This window comes from Chrysochloris asiatica, unplaced genomic scaffold (assembly GCF_000296735.1).
Source record: "Chrysochloris asiatica unplaced genomic scaffold, ChrAsi1.0 scaffold00265, whole genome shotgun sequence".
In the NCBI taxonomy this organism is placed as follows: domain Eukaryota; kingdom Metazoa; phylum Chordata; class Mammalia; order Afrosoricida; family Chrysochloridae; genus Chrysochloris; species Chrysochloris asiatica.
This window is the reverse complement of record NW_006408783.1, coordinates 108,119-115,257: the sequence shown is the minus strand read 5'-3', so window position 1 is coordinate 115,257 and position 7,139 is coordinate 108,119. Positions and strand designations below refer to the sequence as shown.

General features: G+C 43.5%; 1 pseudogene; it reads right to left on the bottom strand.

Annotated features, from left to right (window-relative positions):
- Positions 1–258: 258 nt before the first annotated feature.
- LOC102817846 lies at positions 259–3,126 on the bottom strand (annotated as a pseudogene).
- Positions 3,127–7,139: the final 4,013 nt, after the last annotated feature.

Genomic DNA, 7,139 nt, shown 5'->3' with positions numbered 1-7,139 from the left:
TATAAAATACAAAAATCCTTTTGAGAGGAAGCTCAATGAGAGGCTGTATTGCATTTAAGGGCTGGGCACTGGCTATATACAGAAGGGAAAAGACTTGGATTAGAAATACTCTTCTCTTTCACTGTGGCAAAATTCAGTGGCTTATTATTTGACCCTTAAAATAACATTAAATCTTTATCTTTTGATTCCCAGTAATGAACAATGCAGTAATAATGCTTCTGGTTATCAAACTCTTGGACAACAGAGAAATCTGATGTTCTAGCTGAAATTTGGCAGCCCAAAAAGTGCACCAACTGCTTTGTTCTAGGAACAAAGATTTCAGTTGACCCTTTGACCAATAATCCAGTGCATATGCCAAACGTTTCATTGAGAACGTATTGACACGTAAAATGTTTCCAACAAAGCCAATTCTGTTTATTTTCTCATTAACAGCACACATCCGTGCCACAGAACCAATGTTATTGGTGATAATAACTAAAGTTGCTCTTGGCAGATATTCTTTACTAACAGATTCTCATTTGTCCTTGTAAATAATATTCCCAAACCTAGATGCTACAGCCCAACCTGGGAGACCAAATCTTTCATAATCTCCTCCATAAATATCACAAACTAGTTTATCTGCTTGGGTGCTGTCACCTTTGGATGCCATTTCAATAGCCTCTTCAAAACTTTCAAGGACAGTCAATAAGCTACATAAACCTATGAAGGTGCCTCTTCCAAGGCTTGTTCCAGATACTCGTTTATAGCTGTTCTTGGAATGGACTGATAAAATACTGACTCTTGAACCAATGTTCACTACCAGTAGTGGATAAGGATCATCCAAGTTAAAAGGCATCTTCTGGCATCACTGAGGTGCTGAGACATTAGCAAAATAATAGCACTCTGCTCATCCATTGAAACTAACAGAATCTATATAGAGCAAGCCCTTTACAAGACAGTCAAGTACATCCAGTTTGTGAAGGTGGAGGTTTCCAATAGTGCGAAAATCTTTTCCAAACTTGTAAGCACCACCTCCAGTAGCACATAGCACCATATGTAGTGTTGCGAAGTTTTTATTTCTTCCCATTTAGATAAAAGTAGGCAGGGCCTGGGTTGGAAATCTGATACAGTGCAAGTTTCCTCTTTGCCTAAAAAGTGTGAAGTCCTTTAGTTCCAAGTGCTCATCTCAAATGCCAGTGGACCATATACTACATTATAAGTCAGGTATTTCTGGATACTTTTTTTTATTTTTAATGTTTTATTGTGAATTATATGATAGTTTACATCGGCAAACATTAGCTTTACATTCATCCTATCGTAGATCGTTTCATTGCCACGGTTACAATCCCCTCCATACATCATCAACCAACCAAAGGATATACCCTGCAAGCCTGACCCCCCAGTTGTCAGCACACAGCCCCTCTCCCTCTCTGGGTCTAGAGTCTCCAGCTGCTCCATCTCTCCACATCATAGTCTCTGCCTTCATGGTGTCAGTGTTACTCTGGGTAGGTTACTGCATTCTGCTCTTCTCCCTTGATGGTCCCAGGGACCTCCACTCCTGGACTGCAAAGTCAATCACTTCCTTCCTTTTGCTATAAAACGTCTACCTTTACATTTCCAACCCTCACAGTCAGTCCTGATAGCAATTATTCACTATTGTGCCACATGAGTGCTATCCCCATTACCTTTCATCAGCCCCACCCAAACAGATTGGATACTACTCAATGAAGATTCTACCTTCTTCCACACCCTTGGATCTAGGCTCCCTCTTGAAAGCTTGTAAGCCAGTCACTTCTTGCCTTTGTAGCCCCCCATTTTGGGTAGCCAATGTTCAAGTTGCCCATCCCTGTCTACCCTGTGGATTGAGGGGCTGGGAATGATCCTCACTGTAAAGATTTGTTCCCTCTTTTGAGTTACTGCATCCATAGGTGTAGGTCAAGTTCATCAAATTGTATCAGATTACTCTTTTTTCCCTCTTCTTTCTTCTTCTAGTTGAGCTCTGATCATCCAGTCATTGAAGTCAGGTCAAGTGGGTATATCTGCAAGTGTGGGTGTTCTTTTGTATATGCCCTCTCTTCTTATCAGCTGAATGCTTCACTCTCCACTCTAGTCCTCTGTGGCTATGTCACTGATTCTGGGCCCAAGAGTCCCCAGGTCTTGCCACACTGCTGGCCAACCAGGTGTCCACGTGGGTTCACAGGAGTCTATTGAACATTGTAGGATTTAGCTTGCTGCTTTATTGCTATTTTTCCCTCACTTCCTCTTATTGATGACCAACATAGTCACCAATCAGAGCTCATGTCTGCTCGTGTATTCCTACTGAGTTTCAGTCTTGGAAGGGGATTTGCCCTGAGGGGACCTGACCACTTGCCTTGATGTCTCCTGAGCAAGCAGCTTGCTTGTTCTTGTAGTAATCAGTCGGACAGCCATCATTGTTTTGTACTTTTTCTTGTCTGTTTTTCTTCAAGAAATATCTTCTGTTCTTCTAGCCACTTCAGGCTGGTCTGCTTGTCCTTTCAAGTGGAAATTTCCCACCCCTGAAGATTCTGGATGCTGTTCAGTCTTATGCAATGCAGAGACTCCGCAGGAAGCCTCCTTCTCTGGGCACATTGTAGCCCTATTTTAGGTATTCCAATCAGTTATAGGCAGAAGAGGGACTTACAAGCTTTCTATGGCGATATTTCTGGCTATTCTTTTCTCTCCCCCTCAAGTGTCTATTTTATAATGGTATGCCAGGGAAACCAAGATTCAAAAGACAGCCAAGCATCTTAACATTATTTCCTCCCTTTTGCCCATTCCAACCATGTCTCAATCCCTGTATCCCAGAGCCCTGTTGTTCCAAGATTGAGCATACATCATTATTTACATCTGTACCATTTAGTTCATGAAAACCTGCCTAATTACTTTCCCATCCACCCTGTTCTTACATTCCTCTCCCCCTTCTTGTGTATTGCTCCCATCCCTAGCACCCACATTTATCCTGTGTCTATTTTTCCGGATACTTTTTAAACTCTCAACTTCTTCTTGCTCTTGCTCTTGCTCTGCTGTGATAGCAATTGGTTCAAAATATGAGTGCTTTACCAGAGTTCCTCCAATGTCCCTGCCAAACCATGGGACAGAAGGTTTCCTGGCATCCTTGACCTTCATGGTGTCAGACGGAGAGGGGAGGCACAGCCTAGGGTATGGTGAGCAGCAGGCAGTAGCGGCAGCTCTGGAGGTGGCAGGGTTGCTCTGCAGGCTGGTTCCTTCCCTCAGGCCAGGCAGGGCCTGCCTGGGAGGGAGCAACAGCCTCTCACTCCCACGAGTGACACCCGGGAAGGGCGGGGGTGGGGGGAGTGGGGAGGCGCGAACAGGCAGCTGCTCCAAACAAAAGGTCCGGGTGCCCAGAGCCTCAGCCACCACTGCTGCACTGAGAAGTAGCCGCCCCCCAGCTTGTCCTTAACATTTATTGCCTCTAGGTTGCAATAATGCTTGGTTTGTCTTCTGGCATTACATTAACGTTTGCAGGGTGAATAGGTAAGTCTGAGCCACTGAATCTCGTAACAAAAGAAAAGCAGGTTAAGTGTCGTTAAACGCATTTCTGTTTATGTCTCATTGGTCAGAACTATCTTATGTGACTACTCATAGCAACACTGTACAGGGAATTGGAGGAGCAGCTGGTGAGATTGAACTGCTGACCTTATGATTCAAACTGACCTTGCAGTCTAGCACATTAACCCACAGCACCACACTAGGACTCCACCATTGGTCCTTAAAAGCAACTAAATCTAATGTAAAAAGGAAAATCCATTATAAAGAGGCTGAAATTCTACAGGAAATATTTTGAGCTCAGTGGAATTGAATTCTTGAAGAATCTCTGTGGATAGAAATACAGATTGTGCTATTTAGAAATGTTTTCAGCTGTACATACTTCCTGAAGATTCTACTGAGAGTGTTTAAACAGGTAAAGGTCCACCCACACATTACAGTTTAATGTATTCAGATTCATAACAGCACTACGGTGGTGGTGATTATGTGCCATGGAGTCAGTTCCAACTCATAGTGACCCTGTATACTGTATAGGGTTTCTGAGGCTTTAAATCCATATGGGAGCAGAAAGCCCCATCTTTCTCCCTCGGAAACTCTGGTAGTTTCGAACTGCTGACCTTGAGATTAGCAGCCCAACTCATAACCACTATGCTGCCAGAGCTCTGCTCCTTAACAGCACTATTGTTGTTGTTATGTGCTGTGGAGTGGGTTCCAACCCATAGTGACCCTATACAGGGTTTCTGAGGCTGTAAATCTTTACGGGAGCAGAAAGCTGCCCCATAGGGTTTCTAAGGCTGTAGGATCAGCACACTGGACTGCAAACCACAAGGTCAGTAGTTCAAACTCACCAGCTGATCTCTGTAAACCCTATCCAGAATCACTATGAGTTAGAACTGACTTGACAGCAATTAACAACCACAATGGATAGAGAGCAGTTGTGGTGGTCGTTGTGTGCCGTGGAGTCTGTTCTGACTCAAACTGACCCTGAATAGTGTTTCCGAGTCTGTAAATCTTTACAGGAGAGAAATCTTCATCTTTCTCCCACAGAGCAGCTGGTAGTTTCCAGTTGCTGATTTTGAGATTAGCAATAACCACTACGCTACCAGAGCTCCTTATTATAGAGGAGGTTGTTGTTGTTAAGTGCCGTCGAGTCAATTCCGACCCATAGCGACCCTGTATTGGGTTTCCAAGGATCAGCTGGTGAGCTTGAACTACTGACCTTGCAGTTCAAACGACTTTACAGTGTGACGCATTAGCCCACAGCGCCACACCAGGACTCCGATAGAGGAGGTAGGAAAGGGAATATTTTGTTTCTCCATTTTTCAGAGAGGTGGGTAAAGGAGAAATGTGCTCGGAGTTGGCGGTGGGTCAGCACCAAAGAGTGGCATTAAGTTTATTACCACTTTGCACAAAAACCTGGAACTGAATTCACTAATTATATTAGCTAATGTTGAAATTGATAGAGACACACAGCCACTTCTTATTTATACAATTTCAAGTGAAGACCAAGAAAAGTCATTGGGTGGCCATAACCATTGAAACATGCTCCAATAACTAGATTTCTCAGAACTTTATAAACATCAGAGAGATTTAACTCAAATCACTATTCCCTAATACCTGTGGCTTTGCTGCATCTGACTGCATCTGGCAATAGCTACACAGAACCAACAGTCCACAGGATTGTGCCCATAACCTTTCATGTTGCCAAAAGGCTAGTCAAAGTCCCAGATACCTCTGATGAAATGAGACGCTGGGACTCTTTGTGTGAGCCCAATTGAGAAAGTTCTGTCTGTATTTGGGTGCTTATGGTTGGAAAGAAATGGGTTTTTTCTAATGAGCGATTTTATCAACCAAGAGCAGCAAGGGCTAGTTCCTGTCCTCCTTGAAAAGATGAGGACCAATGAGAACACCATGTGACCTAAGCCTCCTTGGAATGCAGGGCAAGTGTCCTGATGACAAGAAAAGAGACCCACGACTCTGTGGCCACATCATGGGATGTTTCACAGGAGCATATTTTCTTCTGCTCCTGCCTCTCTGGTTCCAGTAATCAAGGTGAGCATGGTTCTACCCAGAAACAAGCCGTCAGAGAAAGAATTACCTTTGTCCTGGCAGCAAGAATGGAAACTCATTTCTGGTGTCCACCCAACTCCCTTGCCTCAGGCTCTAGTTTGATTGCATCATCAGCCTGACTGGCAGTCCTCCACTTTCCTGGTTCATGCATGTCTGTCACTAGCTAGTTGAACTGAAGATATAAAGTGGGGGTTGTCATTTAGGCTATGTCTCATCTCTGTAACCACAATAAATTATATTGGCACCCAAATGAGGCTGACCTTTAGGAACCTGAGGGAACCCAGGTACCCTTGATTTGTTACAGATTAAAGCCTGGATTCCAGTGATCCCAGTTTAAGCCATCGTTTACTCAGTTCCCCTACTAAGCATTTCTCGTTTATTTAATAGCAATTTACTTAGCCACAGATAAACTGTGCCTGCCTTCCTGATGTGGTGCTGTGGGATAATGCATTGGATCATAAGGTTGGTTTCAACCACAAAGTCGACGGTTCAAATTCACCAGCTGCTCCTTGGAAATGCTATACATCATAATGATGAGTTGGAACTGACTTGATGGCACTTCACAACAACCACCTTTCATTGATGGAATAAGCACACAGATGGTTAGCATATATGGGAAGGCAAATGGTTCTAAATTTGAGAGGGCCAGGACTTTTGTGGTCTATTACAGTGGCTGCCCCTTCTGGGAATAATTTACCTTCCTGGTAAACTCTCTAGCAATTTTCTGATTTCTCTAAATGAGTTAAAGTCTTTCAAAGAAAACCTACTCAGCTGACTGTCAGTCATGGCTTTGATTAGGGTCTTTAACCAATCTTGTAAAAAGTCCAAGCAGCTATACTTGATGGTATCCAGTCTAAGATCAAAAAGCACAGCCTTTGGTATGGATTACATCTCAATGTAAAGAAAACAAAAATCCTCACCACTGGACCAATAAACAACATTCTTATCAACGGAGAAAAGACTGAAGTTGTCAAGGACTTTGTTCTTCTTGGATCAACTATCAACACTCAAGGAAGCAGCAGTCAAAAAATCAAACAACGTATTGCATTAAGCAAATCTGCTGCACAAGACCTTTTTAAAGTGTTGAAGAGCAAAGATGTCAGCTTGAGGACTAAGGTGCGCCTGACCCAAGCCATGGTATTTTTAATAAGCTCATATGCATGTGAAAGCTGGACAGTGAATAAAGAAGACAGTAGAAGAATTGATGCTTTTGAGTTATGGTGTTGGAGAAGAATATTGAAAGTGCCATGGGCTGCCAAAAGAACCAATAGATCTGTTTTGGAAGAAGTGCAGCCAGAGTGCTTCTTGGTGGCCAGGATGGCCAAACTTCATCTCTCATACTTCGAACATGTTGTCAGGTGGGACCAGTCGCTGGAGAAGGATATCATGTTTGGTAAGGTGGAGGGTCAGAGAAAAAGAGGAAGACCCCCCAATGAGATGGATTGGCCAAGTGGTGGCATCGATGGACTCACGCGTAGCAATAGTAGTGAAATTGGCCCAGGATTGGGCAGTGTTTCGGTCTGCTGTGCATAGGGTTGCTATGAGTCAGTGCCGACTTGATG